Consider the following 19,589-nt stretch of genomic DNA (forward strand, 5'->3'; position numbering starts at 1 on the left):
AAAAGTCATTTTATAAAGTCCAATTAAAATTACGTATTAATTAAAGAAATTCGAGGAGAAAATATTGCAACGAACAATATAATTAATAATGTTATGGAAAACATAATTATGCATGAAATTTTATTTTCTCTGTTATGAGAGATGTCTGACATATGCATTTCTCTTTCACTGGAATACATATAACATTCACTTGCATCAAATTTATGAAAATATTTGATAATTTTCAGCCACATACTTATCAGAATTGTGATTAGGCTGCAAAGAATTCTGTGCAAAGAATCATTTCAAACATTTTTCTTGATTTTCAATTAAATGTTTGTGATAAAACTTTGTCAACTATCGTAAAATTCATCATGAACTTGTAATTGATACGCAAAATAGGCGCGTTATAAACTCAAACGGAATCGAAATATGTATATTCCCAATGGTTTGTACGAGACGCATAGGGACTGTCTGAATTATCCTTGTTTTAATTAAACCGGATGAGTTTTAATTTAATTTATCCACGTTGAAATCGTATGTGAACATTTCGTGCAATGAATCTTCACGATACCGCGTTTATGTTAAAGTTTATTTGGAAATAATACCAGGAAGTAGTAATAATATTTTGTATTCATTTCAAGAATTCATTTATAACACTACCCGTATCGTAGATCAAAATATTTATATACAGATATCCAGAAGTACATGTTAAGAGTATTAAGAAACTGCATAAAATTTCCACAAATTCGCAATACAAATTTTTAACAATAATTAAGTCCAATTAATTAATAATCAATAATTCAAAAAATCAAAAATTACAAATTAATAAAATTTTTCCACGAACATTTTGTTGTAATATACGGAAATATATAATCTCTTCTGAAAGTCTATCTCGAATAATTCCATCATATTAATTAGCAACAATCGTTTCACAACCAAGAAACTCCTCTCCGCTAACCTTTTCGTCAATCTAACGAAACCTCTAAATCGGCGTATTCAAGGCAAACAGTAAACCACGGGGTCCTGAATAATTTCTGCAGGCTATTTCATCCCCGATTGTTGATCTTACCCAACCTCTTGCCTCGACCTGCATCCGAAGGCAATATTTCGGAGGTCGATTCTGCGGCAAACATAGGGCGCGTTTTACGACCGTTACCCTCGTCCAAAATCGGTATAGCGAATTTCCATTCCTGATCGACACCATAAAACTCACCTGTGACACCCCCAAGTCTTGGTAGAATCGAACGATTTACTCCACGAACCGTGATTTCGTTCTTCGTGAACAACGAGAATATCAATGAAATTATCATCCTTGATATTTTTCTTAGATTCTTCTTTATAAGAATTATTTCATTTTTGTTTTGATGATTTTTTGGTATTTGAATTTTCGTAAATTTTAATCCAATAATTTATCGTAAACATTTTGCTATCTAAGAAGTTAGATAGAAAGTTGGATTATTTAGGCTGTCGAATCGGGCCAGTTTCTCTAAGGAGTGTTTGTTCTTGATTTAGTGAGATGATATGCAAGGAGTATGTTATAACAGGGTAGGCATACAGTATACGGGTTGTATGTACATATTTGAGTTTTATGATGGACGAAGAGAGAGGATATGGAAATGTGTTTGATGTTTATGCAGTTGAAATTGACTCGAAAACTGAATGCGTAGTGCTAATTTACAATTAAAAAGTATATGTAATATCTTTTATAATATACAATTTTTATAGATTTCAAAAGCAAAAGTCTAAAAGCAGTAAAATATCTTTTCAGAAATAAACATATCTATTACGTAATTTAACTTAAAATTCGATCAAATTCTATTAAAATTAGGAAAACTTTAAATCGTTATAACTCTAAAACTAATGACTTCCAATCAATCAATGAACGGTCATTAAAAGCGCTGAACCTTACTCTTTAAAATGCTTTTTGATTTATTTCGATACGACTTCCGGTTCCCGAGATATCGTCGTATAAAGAAAAAGGTAATTTTGAACCGTTTATTATCTTCGTCCTTGTCGCTTATTCGGATCTCTCGCTCGCACTTTATCTCACTGACCTATCTCAAAGTGCAGACAAGCGACAGACACAATTCCTGGAAAAACAGTACGCATTTCTAAGAAAAAATGTAGGTCAGTGGGTCGCGAGCCTCTATTCATAATTTTTACACTGTGCTAATATGAACACTTTAGATCTTTATATCTCAGCAACCGATTGAGATATAGGGATGAACTAAAAAGCCACTTCAATGGCATGACTTCCTCTATCTCTTGAATCAGTTTTGATGACAAATTTTTAATTTCCTGTTACATTTTTTTTTATATGAAAAGTTAAAATTTCACGTTAATACTTTGATATAAAGTATATAAGAACATTTATCTTATGTTTTATTTAATATAACTTTTTCTTTTGGTTTATTAATCGAATATTTTAACACGTTTTAGCTACTTTAAAAATCGATCTAATAATAAATTGATCAATTATTAATCGTCTTTGTGGAAATTTCATGTTATGAAGAAATAGCAACCAATTCTCGATATCTCTGTCCATAAATATCTCAGTGTCAATTTTTATTCTTCGCGCGGAATCGATCCCAACGTGTTATTGGTACAAAGAAAATGAAAGATATCCGTGGCTTAGCAAAGCTATCATAAAGGAATATACACTGGTAAATGTATTACCTTCATCGAGCTTTGTCATGGAAGATGGCGACGTCTTCTCAGCGGATTCAATATCTTTCAGTTTCACGCTAAAACTGAAATTGTTGTCTTTAATCACACGAGGGTAAGTTTCCTCGGCTTACTCGTGCGAACATCAGGGCAGGGATGAACAATAATAGCTATTAAATGTGACAGGTTAAATGGCAAACTTTTTTGATTTTGTGGACATATAATAGTGGATAACAAAAATATCTTTGTGGTTGATTGATAGCGTAATTTATTTAATTAAGATAATTTTTTTTTATTATCAATAAATATCTTCTTACAACAAACTTTTTAATTTTAAAAAGAAGAAATAATAGTGAAACTGGTTTACTGATTTTATTTCTTAATCAAAGTATGCTTGTGATTCATTTAAAAAATTGATTGATTTAAAAAATATGAAAGAAATAAAAAAAAAACTTTTTCATACGAATAATTTTCAATTAATGGAAAGTAATGTATTTGCAATTACAAGAGAAGCAAATGATTACAAATTATAAGTATTATTTGATGATTGTATATGTATTGTCAATGAAGTATAATATTTTTATCGAATATTTCTCCAGTTGATATATTTATATTTCATTTAATTATAAAATAACACCGTCCTATAAAATTAAATTGAATATATGAACGATATTTATTCATAAGCTTTAATACATAATATTTCCATTACAAAATAAATAAATAAAATAAATACTGGGGCGATCAGATTTTGCTTAATAAAATATTTGAATAATATAAATATTACATAAATATTTAAGTAACACATCATTTTATCCGATTTTAACGTTCCAATTCCCTGTGTGTTCCTTACAAAATAAATATTAATTCATAATTTGAAATTATCATTTTTTTATCCTTATTTTATTTAAATTTATTCGCATCCAAGGACAATTATTTCGATATAAAATTTATTACACGATCAGACGATATTGAATAGGATCAAAGAACTAATTTCCGATAAAATCTCGATAACATGCGTTCTGAATAATGGCTTTTAATAATGCTATTCGAGTATCCATAACTCAGCACACCTAGAACTGACTCGGTAACTTTTGCTTCACTGATAATTCCCCTATTCATCATTCTTTTCACACTTCTTCGAACCAAGCCCTGTTCATCGAGAAAGAATGGCTCGAAGCCTATCAGAAGCGTCTAGAGCTCGAGAAGTGCAACAAAAAAAAAAGAATGGTGTACAGTGTTCTCGGAAATTGTTCTCGTGAAACAAATTAATTTTTATCATGGATGTATCAAATTTCGTGTAAGGAAATACAAATTTTTTTTTTTACTCTATGAAACCATGTGTTTCATCGAATTTTTAATATAATTAAATGACACGAGTATTGTGTTTCTTAAATTAAGCATCAGGGACAGTGTTTCCATGAAAATATACTTCGTACTTTATATTCAACGAGAGTAGATCAGTTTTTTTACTCGAAGATTCGATCAATAGAAATATCTGTAAAAAAAAATAAATTACATTAGATTACATTAATCAAATATATCTTTTGAAAGATATAATATAATAATAATTCAGAAGAATTTTTGGGAAATTTTTAACATTTAAAGTAATTCCTTTGGAATAAAAGGAAATAAAAATATATATTTAATACTTAGACTTGCTAATGAATAAATTATATATTTTAACAATAGAATAGATTCAGCTTGAATTTAACTAAATCATCGTTATTTTACGAATATGATAGTTTATCAAGTGAAAACATAATATCGTGTAATTTTAATTCATTCTAACGTGAAATACGAGATTGCTGTATTTTTCGTAAAATGTGTGCGATATTCAAGGGAACACTTTCAGGTAAATTATTCTATTATCTGAAAAGACGAATCCAAAATGAATTTATATATTTTCCACTCACGTAACTGGAAAATTATAATGTCGTATTTTGCAAGATATTTAAAATCGAAAAAAAGTTCCCCATGGGAAATAATATATGTGTATCCCCCTTTCGTTTTTTATTATTCAAAGAATGTTATATATTTTTTACATTTCGTGAAATTACGCGAAAAACTATACGAAAATAAAAATATGTTTTCATATCAAGTATTAATTTTTTTAATATTTATACTTTTATCTCGACGTATTTTTCCAAGCATTATAAATAAATAAACAGGAATTCCTTTTATTATAATATCTATATCGTAATTCATAGAAAAAAAAATAGACTTCTAACTTTTTAGATTAATTTTCATCTGGAGGAAGAAACGGATCGAACAAACACAAGGAATGGTGCACAATTTTCATTCATTCCTACCACGTTTGGCTATTCTCTTCGAGAGAATCCCGATCCCGTGACTCTTTTATTATCCGCGTTCGTTTCTTTCGCCTTTATAAGTGCATTAACTTGGTTGCGCCCATCTCACTCTCTATTCACGCGTTCGCTCTCCCCTTTCCACTAAAAAGGACACTATGAATGTCCGCAAATTAAGAGACGTGCCGCGATACAGAAAAACTTTCATATACCGCGTAGATACGTGATTCGAGCTCTGCTTTTACCGCCATCGTTTTCTACGTCCATGACGATTCATTGTTCTATCACACATGTATATACATAGATCTCTCTTTTCCTCTCTCTATTTCTTTTTCTCTCCCATCTCTATCTGTTCTCCCATTGCCCACGAATATAGTTACGATTTTTTTCCACGCGTCGTCGTGAAATACTTAGCCGTGAGAAGTCTTTGTGCAGTGAAACTGGCGCGAACCACGTCGCCTCCATTCCTTTTGTTAATCCATTCTTTTTTCTCGTCCTCTTTTTTTTTTTCTTTTTTGACGAAATTTGTTCAGTTTTTTGCGATACGCCGTAGTGAACACCGTTGAAACGGGTTCGAACAACGAAACGCAAATGTAATTGAAACGAAAGACATGTTTCCGCGAAATGAAAGCAATCGTCGCGATGAAAAAAGATAAATGTAAAGGGCTTCGAGTGCTGTTTCTGCGAAGATGTTGATGGATATTAAGAACTGAATTTTATTTGTATAATTAGATTAGGGTGGTTTGGTTATCTCAGAAAGAATACGTGTATATTCGAAGAAATAAAGAGTTTTAATTTGATGCTCATTCAAACGTATTTTCAAATATATATTTTTTATTTCTTTTCTCTTCTATTATTATATAATATTTCAGATTTTTATAATTTTGCTTTTCATATTTCGCATCTGTAACAAACATCTAAACGAATGATCATCTCTGCGAAAAAATATATATTACAAAATATGATAAAAATTTTTGCTGAAACTTAAAAATAACAAAATTCCAAACGCCACGCTATAAATTTCAATCTAAACAAGTAAATCTCGTGCTCTACTCACAATATGTCATCAAGGGTACATCCTATTTTTTAGAATTATTCCGTACATATCCAAAACGATGGCTTGAAACCTTATTCATCCTAGTTAGATTTTATCTAAACTTATAACTCGCGAAATCAAACAAAGATGCAGCAACGAACAACGGTTTGCCGAGAATTTTCTACTGAAAAACATCGCAAAAATTTCAAACAAAGCGTAAAAACGACGGTCAACATGATGCAAGATCCGCGAGAAGATTACCATCACCTGTGTGTGTGGAAATCGCGTCATTTTTCTACTGCTATTATCCGAACGAACCAAAGCTTCATCTCCTCCCCCTCCGTGTCACGTCGAATATCTCCCGTGAAACGTTCATCTTATATTAATTGTTCCCGGGAAAGTGCGCAACACGAGGATTATAAATTCGCTTGCAGCGTCGACGGATGAATTTTTTAACAACGTGAAAAGTTTAATTTCGAACTGGAAATCCACGAATGTCGCGGAGAATTTTGATCCATGAAAGGGGGATGGAAAAATATGAACCGGCGCCAAGAACTGCGGATGGAAGGATCTCTCTACGTCCAGCCGACCTGTGTTTCCCTAAGCTAACTTCGAGACACGGTTAAACCGCGATTAAAGTGGCTCAGGGATGAAGTTTTGAAACAAAAATATCGAACTAACTTCGTTCATAAATATTGAGGGAAACTTATAGGAAAGATGGGATAAATTTCGAAGAATTATTTGAAAACTGTTTGTCTCGCGTGCAAGATTTTCAAATTATTTGGTAGAAATTTATTTCAAAATTGTATTTGACTCGAACAATGGAATATTATATCAGGAAATAACGAGTACTTCAAATCGATATTGCTAATTATGTCGTGTATGTGAATCGTTTAAATATATAGGAACGTGGGTGGATTCGAAACGAGCGTATTTTGAAAACAATTTTAATCCGTTTTGAATATTCCCGTTGCGCAATCGCGTCTCTTCTTCCTGTAGTCTCATTAAAATGCTTCGACTTCGCCACACTTCCTCATTCTAGAGCAAATTTGCTTTTCGATCCGAATTCCGAAGATGCAACAGAATATAATAATGCGAGCAAAATTTGCAAATGGCATAACGTTTATATTTAGCTTTGAAAAATACGAATATAAAAGTCTGCAAATAATAAAGATATAAGTTAAAAAAACAGTAAAGTCTTTGGCAATGTTTGATCAAAAAGAGTGATAATAACGCGTATCAGAAAGAACAATGCTTAGTTAATGATTCCTAAAATGATTTCAAACTTTTCCTTTGTAAAAATTTTCATTTCAGTTTTATTAATAAGTTATTTGGCCAATTGCATAGATCAGTAATCATCGAAATATATTATTGTTCGTTCAAATTCTACAACTCGCTAGCGGCACGTATCCAACACTACCGTCTGCTGTTCTGCGATTGGCTAATATTTTTTGTTTTGTTAATAACTTGTTATTAACAAAACAAAAAACGGAAAAAAATTACACAATAATCATACCATATATAACCTCTTCTCAAAAAAAGAAAAAAATTTCAAATCTTTATTCACAAATCCGATCTGTAAGATTCACTTGTCAGTTAAACAATTCTTCCAATTTCTTATTTCGTGTCTGAGATCGTCACGATTTCGAACGAGATAACGAGATATCAAACTGTAAACATAACAGCTGGAGAGTAAACGACATTTCGATAACTTTTGGTATTATTACGTGTAACTTTCTGCTACGAAGGAACGAGCCTACGGAGAAAGGGGATGGCATAAAGAAAGACTTCGAAACCGCGAACGCGATACAATTCACCGAGCACGTCGGCCTTTGCCCATCATTGTGGCCCCGTAGCTCATTGTCCGCCATTGGACGAAGAGAGATCGTTTGTTCAACAGTTCTGCTCGGCTCACCCCTTTTTTTTCCCGCGCTCAATGCGCCATCTTTGATACCGTTATCGAAAAATATGAAGGATGACCCTTCACGATATAACGTATTTATGACGTGACATTAATCTATTATTGGGCGAAATGAAAATAAAAGAAAAAAAAATACGTCTTTTTCAGCCTTGCTTTAGGCAAATTTTTACAGGGGATATTTTTATTTATAGTGGAGAAAGTTTTCTGCGAAGAGGAATAATTAAATTATATTTTAGAAAATTGAGTTAATTTAAAGTCCTATGTAAAATATTTTTTCCAGTCGTATATCATTTTATGTGCCATTACACCATGTCAGTAATAGCGAATCCGGTTTTGAAATTTCAACCTCTGTATACCGAGTGAGCGATATTACTGCCAGATGCAGAATGGCTTGCACACGCGGATCAATTGTATGCGTTACTGACTTTAGATCTATTTCTGTGCCGCTGAAAATTCCAGTTCCGTTTTCAAGTGCGCATAAATCAACCATTCAACTATTACATTTTCTTGTTCAGAATTAACTACCCCTTAAATATTTATTTTTAAACTCGCCATTTCTAATTTCTAATTTTCCCCCAACTTTCCTACCATCTGCTCTATCAAATATTTTCAAACAATAAATTTTAACGTCTAACTATATAATCTTCCAAAAGCAAAAACAAAACAAAAAAATAATCATTCTTCGAAAGGGTTAAGAACATCTTGAACGGACAACTGCTCGAGCGAGAGAAAGGAATCCTCTTTCGTCCCTCCATTTCGTTCCCTTCAGCCAGTCAATCCTCAAAGGTATAATTCGAGTCGAGGAGCGCGACTCTCAAAGGAAAGCTGTGTCAATTCGCGAATCAGCAGCAGATTCGTCGCGCGAGATTCGGATGGAAGAAAAAAAGTGTCGCTCTCCCCGGAGAATTCTATTAATTAATAACGCGTTGCCGGAGGAGAGGCGGAATTAAAAAAGAGCGCGGGAAAATGGATGGAAAGGTGGTGGATGGCCGAGGAAATAAAATACAAAGCTGAAGGCAACAACAACGGGACTCGATTCCCCTCGTTCGATACACAGAGTGCGAATCGCGACGATATCGAGGCAATTTTTATGTATCATCGAGCGCCTCTTCCACCCCCTCCCTCTCCTCCTCACTACTTTTTGTCTCGAATCTGCGGGATGGCTTAACCACGGGTAGCATTAACCTACTTTTTACCTTTGCCTTTGCGCTCGAAATCGCTCGAGGATTATTTTAACCGTGGACCGCAGTTCTGCATGGGTTGATTCCGTGGGAGGGGTGTTGTTTCGATGGCGTGTACCCGATGGAAATCGTTTTCTGTTTTCGTTAAAAGTGTGGGAAGGAATCGTGTGCACGATGAATTGCACGAAAATGAATATGTTAATAACGAATTATCGCGTAATTGGATTATGTGCGCGTATGGGAAGTTAATGAATAATTCTTGTTCAGGATACTTGAAAATATCGCCGGTATTCGGGCTTGTTTTATCCCTCGTCCGTATCCCCTGCAGGGAAATTGTCGGGGAATTTTCATGAATTAATTCGGTCCACTAAATATCCTGTGAATATTATAAATATTATTTGAAGTGAAGATGATAATATTGAAATTTAATCCCGAAGAGAATATAAATTTAAAGTATCATTATATTTTTCCGCGATTTATAAATAATTTCTCTAGTTTTATAGGAATATTCGAAATTATGCAGTTACACAACGACATGCGACAATGGAAAATTCTTAATTGAAATGTATACAACGATATTAACGTCAAATACCTATAAAGAATGTATCTATTTTAAAAGAATATCTGTATTTCTTATCTTAATTAACATCGAATTACCAATTAATTTCAAAATCGAGTTCAGAATTAAAATGCACAAAAAGAATTCCTGGTTCTTTTGAAATTTCTTTCGAAATTCTTCCTATTGCGGTGAAATTATATTACACGTAAATAAAAGTTAAAAATGTTGTAGACGAGCAATAGATAGATTCTATAAATAAATTTATATGCAAATTTATATTCCTTACGTAATATTTTATGTTTCAACCGTTTCGATCGTATCGAGAGATTTCTCTTCAAAATTGTTTCCACCAATATTTCTTCGATGAGAGAACTGGTTGCTTTTTACGAAATGTTTTTTCGAAATTCGTGGATTAATATCATTCATTAAAAGACTTTTTCAAAATAAATCACAAATGAAAATAAGGTTTTCATATTTTCTTTTGCATATGTGTTCAGTATATATATAAATATCATCGTCGATATGCACTATCACTTTAAATTTTGTCTCATTTTTCGCCGTTTTACGTTTTCATTTTTACTTATTGAAAATCAATATCCGCCACGAAGAATTTCGATTTTTATCACGACATCGAATACATTACGAAATACCAGTGTATAAAAGTGTTAAAATCTCTTGCACAATAGCTACGACATTTCTATAATTCTTCACTTGGAGAAGAAACCAATTCAAATATTTTATTTTAGATTTTTGAATGCAAAACCGAGGATCGAAATACGAAGGAAGATATCGTAAATTGAAATTTGCGAAAGACCCGCGGATAAAATCCGCAATTTCGGGATCGAAACGAACGAAATAAATTTTACCAGATACTCATGAAAACCAGCCAGATACGCGTATTCCATTATTCCGCCTGTGTCGGGTAATTTCCACGCGTGACGCGGTTGAAATCGGGACGGGTCGGGAAAATTTCCATCCCGGCCGGCGTTTGCAACATTTACACGGATCCCAGGGCCCGTTTCTCGATGCACGTCACGCGTAATCTTTGTGATCGACAACGAGAAACCGGGAATCCCAAGTGGCGAAAATTTCCAAGCAACCTCTCGTCGTATCGAACGAGTTCTGGGAGCCAGATCCAGCTTGTCATCCTCGACGAACGTGAACTCGTTTCTCCAGCTTGTCAACGTCTCTTTCGACGAACTTCCACCGGATCCATTTCCGCTAACTTGCTGTCTCTCTCTCTTTCTTTTTTTCTCTCTCGTGTCATATAAACAACGTCCTTTTTGTTTTGAATCTGAAAATCACGAGAGAATGACGGAGAGTCGAGAGGATCTTTTAATAATCATTGATTGGCATAGGATGGAAAGGTGGAAGAGGTGCGAGACGAATTATTATTATTAATGTGAAGATAACTGTGAAATATATCGATAGAATGGTGTAGAATTGGAAATATAAATTTGTGGCGAAAGGAACGAACGATGGAAAAAAAATAAATAAATAAATAATTTCTCGTTTTGGAACACACACAATTCGGTTTCGATTATCTGGCTATAAGCTCAAAGTATAAATACAACAGTTTCTGCCTTTGGCTTTGTCGATTTTCTCAATTCTTTGATATTTTACACTACTTTGCACGTGAATCGATCATCCTTTGTACAAACTGTCAGATTAAACGATTAACGAACAGCGAGCGAGGATAACAAAACAATATGTTTTATCAAAAATTCCATGATAAAATTTATTCCATTGCTTTGTAGGAGCCATTTTTACGTACCAATTTTTAAATACAAATCGCTGGTGAAAGGAACTATGGAATATTCGTAAAAATAAACGGTGGGAGGAGGGTTTCCTTTGATTTATTTTGTCGCTCATGACTCAGATCCGAGTGTATTTTTGACGTCGCGTTTCAACCAAACGCTTTCTCCGCGATGTGTTTGCTTCGACACTTTAACCCCCGCCCTTTCATTTTTCTCGAGCAAAGCGTTACTCGCGCCCACGTAGCGAGAAAGAAGCTGTCCGCGAAAAGAAACAAATCGTCAGAAACGAAAATAGTTTAACGGGCAGTTAAAAGTTCCGTGGAGAATAGCGTTGACGTTAAAAACTCCACTCGCTGCGTTTTTTTCTTTATTTTCTCTCTCTCTCCCTTCTCTTTAATTCACTTTCAGCGATGACAAGGCATGAATCGAGTTTCTATATGAATTTTCGCGTTCAAATATTGGAATAAAAAATTGTGAATCGTGTTAAATTTGAATTTAAATGCTTTTCTTATAAACAAACGAGAAAAATCAATTTCGTACAAATTTTATGTTAAATATTATTATCCAAGCTCCGACAGAATTAATTATTTTACTAATTTCACGTGGAAAATAATCATCGATATTCAAAGATAGACATTTTCTTCCTTTATAATGTAAAACATATAATTCTTCCAATCCAATATTCCGGAAAATTATATAACAATTTATTACTTCATATATTATTTTATATTTTAATATATCTTTCCAAATCGAATTTCTGAGATACATAGAAATATTTCTATTCTCTCTCTGTAAAAAAAATATAAAAAAATTAGTCGTTTGATTAAAATTTTCGTTATCGAAAGTCCATTAATTTTCACGATTTCTAAAATCCCTTGCAAAGAAGGCAAAGACGATTTTTTTTCCTCTCCTTTTCACCCGTCAAATTGGAATTAATCGGAAGATTTAACGAGGCGATTGGCCGATTAATCCAAAATTATTCGCAACCGCAGAATCCGCATTACTCGATCGAACTAGTCGATTCCCGAACTTTCGCGGGTATTCGAACAAAGTAATTTAAAACTTTCCTCCTGACTGGATGTCGATCGGTGAATAGAGCTGTCTGCCATCGAGGACGAGGAGCGGCGTGACGTGTATGCGTAATAAAAATGCTAATTACATTGGTGGAACGAGAGAAAGAGAGAGAGGGAGAGAGGTCGAAGTGGTTCGAAAATTATCGCGGGATGAGAAAGGAATAAAATAGCGAGTCGGAGGCGTTTTGAGGCTCTGTCGCGGTGGAAATTCATGTCGAGGGTTGCTATGGGATACAATTGGGTCGGATGAAAGAAGGCACGAAATACGTTTGACGCAATTTTTGGCCCGAAATATTGGTCGATCGTTTTGTAATTGGATTTTGATTGCGCTTGAAGGAGAATATGATCGAAACAAATAAGGATTTCTATTGTAAAATTCCACTCGTGAAGTAGTTCGAGGGACAATCTTGATGATGACTCGTTTATTAATTTAAGTTATATTTAAATTTATTATGCTCGAGTATCTGGAAGAATACGAATGAAAGTTAATTATTTATGAATATGTAAAGTCGTAAATATGAAAACTTCAAATTTTTCAAATGCAACCGCGTAATTTGTATCGCGCCAATCAGATAGAGCTCGTTATTTTAAGTTTATAGATCTTGCTATGAAAAATAAAGAACACGCGATCTTGGAATTATAATATTCCCTAAATTAAAGATTCTTCGACATAAATAGTCTCGACTGCGTTAAAAATTAGAGTAGAATTTAATGAGCGTTTCCAGATTAAACTATAAATACACTGTTAAAAATATAATTTAATAAAAAGATATTAAAAAAAATTGTCTTCTCACTTTTACAATTCATTATTCGAGATTAACAAAATGATGGCTGCATCCACACGAAGGTAATTTATAGCGCTAACCGAATGAGAACATTAAATTGATGACTGTAACAGGTTAATCCCAGTAATCTTGCTCCTCATTAATTTTCATTCGGAATGAGATAACCGCGAGTATGTCGTTAATTTAGATCGGCACTCCCCGTGTTGCGGGGTTGAATATGAGTGTGTGTGTGTGTGTGTGCGGCTAGTCCTTCGTCGAGGGGATTTGAATTTTTCGCCCACTGTTATCAGCGGTTAATGTTTTGTTAGTAGTTTACACCGGGGCTTTGCGACAAGCTGCGTAATCGATTTAGCAGACCGTGCAAGTTGGAAATTCTAATTTAATTTCAAAACTGGGATTAGAGTGTGGAATATTCATCGAACTGAAAATATGAGCGTTCGAGACAAATTCAAAGAAGAATAAGAACCGTGTTCGTTTGAATTTTAAATTTTTAAAAAACGTGCTAGGATGTAATGTCTCAAAAAAAGAAAAAGAAAGAAAAAAGGAAATTAGAGATTATGATTTAGAGATGGATAATTATTTTCATAATATAATATAATATTTCGACTCTCTGTAACAGCATTCCGGTACTTCTCTTATTTTGTCAAGTACTCGAAAGTCGGTGCTTCTCGTGCTTGGCAATTAATTGAGCGAACGGTTCAACGAGCAATTGAAGGTTTGCTGAAATTCCTTCTTGATTATAACTTTCTGCCGTGCTTCAGAGAACAACTGAACCGTAAGAACGATTAACTCGATAACGATTAAGCGAAATATTTTAATTATTCGCGGAAGAGATTATAATCAACGTGATTCGTAATTGGAATAAATAAAATAAACATTTATTAAATCATCCAATATAATTTTGCAAATGGGGAAAAAAATCGCAAAATAAATTCTACTCACTTCGTTATTAACGTTATTAACATTCGCAAGTTTGAATATGGAGAAAAACGTGGTATCACACGAGCGTCGAAATAAATTCCAATTAAACAGAAGAACGAAATTGTTATTATTAAGCTTTATCAAAAATTAAATGTAATTAAATAACTTCTTTCCTCCTGTATGGAGCGACGTGCGAATATACGATCGATGAATGCGAAAAAATTCCACGAGAAGAAAAAAAAGATGTAATCTTCTCAACAAGATTCTAAGGGAAAAAGTTTCACCAGAACGACAAGTTTCTGTATCCAACAGGTGGCTACATTGTAAACACATCTCTCTCTCTCTTTCCCTCCCTCCTTCTTTCCATCCTTTTCCCTCTTCCAACTAGCTTTAACGCGAGCGTACGAGGGTGCGTGAGGTGGACGAGGAAAAAATCGATCGCCACCCACCGGAAACGAAACTAATCCGGCATCCGCCCTTCATTAAAATGTATGCACCGTGGCGAGCCACTTTAAAGAGAACGTAATCGGGCATTTCGTTCATTTTATTCGCGGTCTCTCGAAACCGGAGGAATCGATTCGTCCCGTTCCCAATTCGTTTCGTTATGACGTGCATTCGTTAAAATGCCAGTTACGTATCTCTTTTCCCTATCCCTTTGTCGGATAACGATATTGTAAAAAAAATTACGAATTTCGCGATTGAGTATAATAGATCGTATAATTTGACGGGAGAGGAAAAGAAAGGAAAAAAAGGGAAGAAATTTGAATTTTATTCCTGCAATTATATCGAAATATCGCGGATACGATTATTCGATACTGATGAGAATAATGAAAGATATATATATATATTTTTTCTTAATTAAAAAATAACTGCGTTTAAATCTATTTTGATATACTATGAGATTATGATATAATTCAGAACTGTTATTTAATTTCTCTTTTTTTCGTTTCAAGTTTTATATATATATAATAATGACAGTTCTGAATATTTCATAAATGTTTCAATATATCAGATACACGTTATAAATATTTCATAAATCTTCATAAAGGAGAATGAACAATTTATTCAAATAAAAATTTCGCTTTAAAATAAAACCTGAAAATTATTTGTTGCCAAAAAGATTCGACAATATAAATCAATCACAAACGCATCGAATAAATTTGATTATTTGGAGATTTCTTTTTTTGCAAAATAATATTTACCTTGAAATTATAGAAGGATCAATCTATCGATAAAATATCAAACAAGACATCACTTTAAGAGAAATTGTATGATATTTTTATTTTGATAAAAATAAATTATTAAACGAGAAGATTGTTTCATTTGCATCAGTTATCGCGTTATAATTTCTACGACGTGACGCCGCGAATTTATTATTTCTCCCGTGTGCTCGAACAAATAATGTTTCGAGCAAAAGTATCGCGGAAAATGGAACGAAACGAAAGTATACTCGACAACAGGGAAGTAAATACACGGCCTTTGTGGCAGCTCTTTGAATTACGAACGCGTTTTCCACCACTTATCTCGAAAACATAGCGAGATAATCTCGGGGAACTACATTCTCTACCGTTCTTAATCCAAGACTTTTAAAACTAAATCCCGCCATTATATGACCCGTTAAATCCTCCCAGTGAATGAAAACACGGGAATCCCCCTCCCCCACCTCCATTTCAGATTCTGCGGATACGTCAAAAGAAGGGTAACCTAAATTTTTGGACATTGCCCAAAAAGGGAGAGGAAAGGAAGAGAGCCGTGTCCGTTTTGCATTTTCCTTTTTCGGCAACCTTCCAACGTGAAATATTTCAAAAAAATTCCCTTTCGAAATTCCACTCGCGTAAATTTTCAATATATACGAAGAATTTGCAATTTTTGTCCTTCTAATTTTCTACTCCGCAACTCTGTTAACAATTTTTTAATTTCAATTTCGATTTCGATTTCGACTGGGACGCTTTTTATTTTGGGAATTTTTTCTTGGTAAGAATTCTTGATTCGTGTCGCGATGATGATGCGCGTGGTATGGAATAATTATATCGTTTTAAAATGTATTAATTCATAAGCGTGGAAAGATTAAGATTCAACGGTTAAATCTTATCCACTTTTCTTCTTGCTTGAAAAATGGTTGAAATCCTGGTAGAAAGTATTCTTTACCATTTTTCTCGGGTTCCTTTTTCTTTTTTTCTTTTATCTTTTACATGTAATAGTTTGAATAAATTTGAATATGCGAAAATCTTCTCGTTCTTAATCCAGAGAATAACAAATACGGATATGATTATTATTATATCAATATTATTTTCTATTTTTCTTTAATCTTTATACAAAAAATATACTCGAAAAAGAGAAACTATTAATATAAACTCGGGAATGAACAGTTTGTTTCGGATTAAATTTTCAGTGTATCCCATCATTTACAATATTTTTAATTACAAATCAAATTTCATTAAATCGCTGCGAAATTGCGGGAACTACAAATTATTTACGGAAGTTTCCAACGCGATAACTTTTCCCCAAAGGGAGAAAATGGAAGCAAAAATCATGGAAAATACCGGAGGGGAGAGGATTCGTTCGTACCGTTTTTCCATAGATTTATGCAAAAGAGGGGGCGCGAAAACTGGAAACATTTAAAATTACTAGCCGTGAGAGGACAAGCTGGCCCGTGATAGATGGAAATTAATGCCGCGAATTAGCATTTTAATTCGGTATCACGGCTATAATAGGGGAACCCGTTTTTCCAGAGCTATGGATACGACGAGCACCACCCCTTTAACAACGTAAATATTTTACCGTAGAAACGGAGCTGTCCTTCCCGCGTTTTTGCCAGCCCCAGGAAACGCTATTGTCGGTTCCTCCTCGAGAGGACCTCGCTAGGAGGATTAAGTGTTTCCGTTGGCACGAAAAGATTCACTATGGTCACGTGGCATGCGTTTTCTTTTTTTTTCGAGACTAAATGTTTATTTTGGATTGAAAAAACATAGGAGTTAAGAACGTTTCACTCTCATCGAATGATCTATTGTCGAAAAGTTAATCTTAATTTTAATTTTTAAAAGCGACGGAGTTGAAAATATGATGAGTAGAAAAATATTTATATGGATTAAGAGAGTTTTAATCCTTGAAATATACCATTTTGAGAATTTGAATAAATATGTTTGTATGACAATGTCAATGTAATGGAAAATTGGATTTTTCAAATTTTCAATAGATTGTATTATGATAGTGTAATTTTTGTTGGATTAGTTTCTGTTTGTCTTGTATGAAAGAACGAGATGACCTAATAAAGTTAGAGAAACTCTTGTGTCATCTCAGAAATGCACTACTGGTTTATTATTATGAAAATATGATTTTCATTTCCACTGTTATTTCTTTCCATTATTACACGGTTACATTTTTTCTTCGAATTACGAAAAGATAAAGTGTTTGTCATCCAAATATAATCTCGCAAAATTTTTACAATAATAATAAAAGAAAGTAATTTTCAGAATTTGTGGAAAGTAGGTATGGAAATATTGAAAACTTATAAATAAAATGTCATGAAAAAATTCCTGAATCGGGAAAATTCAATCTCATCGTTGCACACAAGAAAACACTTATAAACAAATTTCTTTGCGAAAACTGGCGAAAGAAATTTTTACAACGTTACCAGTTTGAACCGTAGAAAACGTGAAACTATAGCCATTCTGCGTTTCCTCTTTCATGCTTGCATAAGTTTTCCTAGCTTTGGCTTGCTTCAGGAAGAAAGCATCCTCGTAAAATTTGATGGTCAGCCTCTGCAAGACTATGCCATGTAGCTAGGAAGGAACACTCGAACCGTGAAGCAAGAAAGTTCATTCGCAGTTATTGTCAGTGTCTGCTGGACATACTTTGTCTTCTCGCTTCTCCTTTACCTTTTATATTTAAATTTATTTTAACGATGTTTGGCCCACACACTCGCGGCCTCTATATATTATGCGAAAAAAACTTGGAATATAATATTTATAACGTTTTTAAGTGAAATATCCCTGTTTTTATTATTATAATTTTCCGCGATTATCGATTAAATATTTGCAATGATTTTTATATTTGGAAATTATTAATGAATCGCGCGTTTCAAATATATATCCGTGATTATACTATAAAATTGTCGCAGCAAAATACATAAAATCTTTACTTTCGATAAAATGAGTACAATTTATTCCTGATGAAAAAAAAATTACAACACGTTTGCAATAAATATCTTGTACAAGTACCTTGTTTCGAAATATTATTTTTAAAACTGAGAATATTCAAAATAATTTATTTTTAATTATTCGAATTAATGATATATGAAATAAATTTGCTAAGATAATTATTTTTTTGCCATTGATCTCTACGATAATACGATACAAAGTGCATTTTACTCGTTGTTTGATCTCGGTATTATACACTTGGTATAAATACAACTTGGTATCGGCAAAACGAGAACGTTGCCTGCAGTTATGTTAATCGTCTTAGAGAAATTGCATTACGTATTCTGTCGCATTTCACGAGAGAACTACCAGTACGCAGTGTACTATCGAAATTTACGGATCTCCGAATTTCCCACTCGATACTGCCGACGAAATAGTTAGCAAATTTCAACGGGTTGTTGCTGATACGGGTGCAAAGGTGATAATAGTCACGATTGTTAATTCGAAACGTGACAATTTTGTCGGCAACCATACCTTTAGAATCTGTTTTTATTCGCACAAATTGGCGTATGTTTAAATGACAGCTAAATTCTTTTTAATAATCTTTCGTTTAGCAATTTTACAATTCAATGGAACGTTCTTCGAAGATACTTGATATTTATCGTACAATATATCGAAAGAACGAAACTTCTTTTACTCTCTGAAACGAATAAATTGATATTTAATTAATATCACATGAAAATAATCCATTTTAACAATATCAAGCTTACGCACATCCTTTTCAGTCACACGTTTTTACATTCTGTCGTTCAGTATTTATACCCAATCATTAATCTCCCGAATGGCAATCCAAGAATCGACACGCACAGTTTACTGAAATTCAATCGACCGATCTCCAGTAGTCTATCTCTATCATCCATCTCTCGTATCGACGCATCGAAAGAGCAAACTTCGAACAACATTTCAACGCTTGTAATCGCCCATCCCTTTCCATTCGTCTCGAAAAATTGACGCTTCAAAGTCCTTTGAAAAAAAAAAAAGAAAAAGAAAAGAAAAAAAGAATCTAATCCCAATCACAAACTATATGATTAAGCATCGTCTCAAAGATGAGCACACGTCTATTATTATTAAATCATCGTTAAACACATCAAATCCAATCCCCTTGCGTCCTTTGACACGACCCACTTTTCGCCATCCCCTCGTTTGCAAACGAGAAACACCGTCCACCAAGCATCGCCTGTTGCGACGCGCATCACCGATGCGCC

The 19,589-nt window shown here is 33.6% G+C and overlaps 1 long non-coding RNA gene across 1 annotated transcript in view; it reads right to left on the reverse strand.

Annotated features, from left to right (window-relative positions):
- Positions 1 to 3,290: 3,290 nt before the first annotated feature.
- LOC114578015 (uncharacterized) overlaps positions 3,291 to 19,589 on the reverse strand; it is a 70,723-nt gene continuing 54,424 nt past the window's right edge. The window contains exon 4 of the long non-coding RNA XR_009830583.1: positions 3,291 to 4,141. This is a non-coding gene — a long non-coding RNA (uncharacterized LOC114578015). The remainder of the gene's footprint in view (positions 4,142 to 19,589) is intronic.

Source organism: Apis cerana, linkage group LG1 (genome assembly GCF_029169275.1).
Source record: "Apis cerana isolate GH-2021 linkage group LG1, AcerK_1.0, whole genome shotgun sequence".
Lineage (NCBI taxonomy): Eukaryota > Metazoa > Arthropoda > Insecta > Hymenoptera > Apidae > Apis > Apis cerana.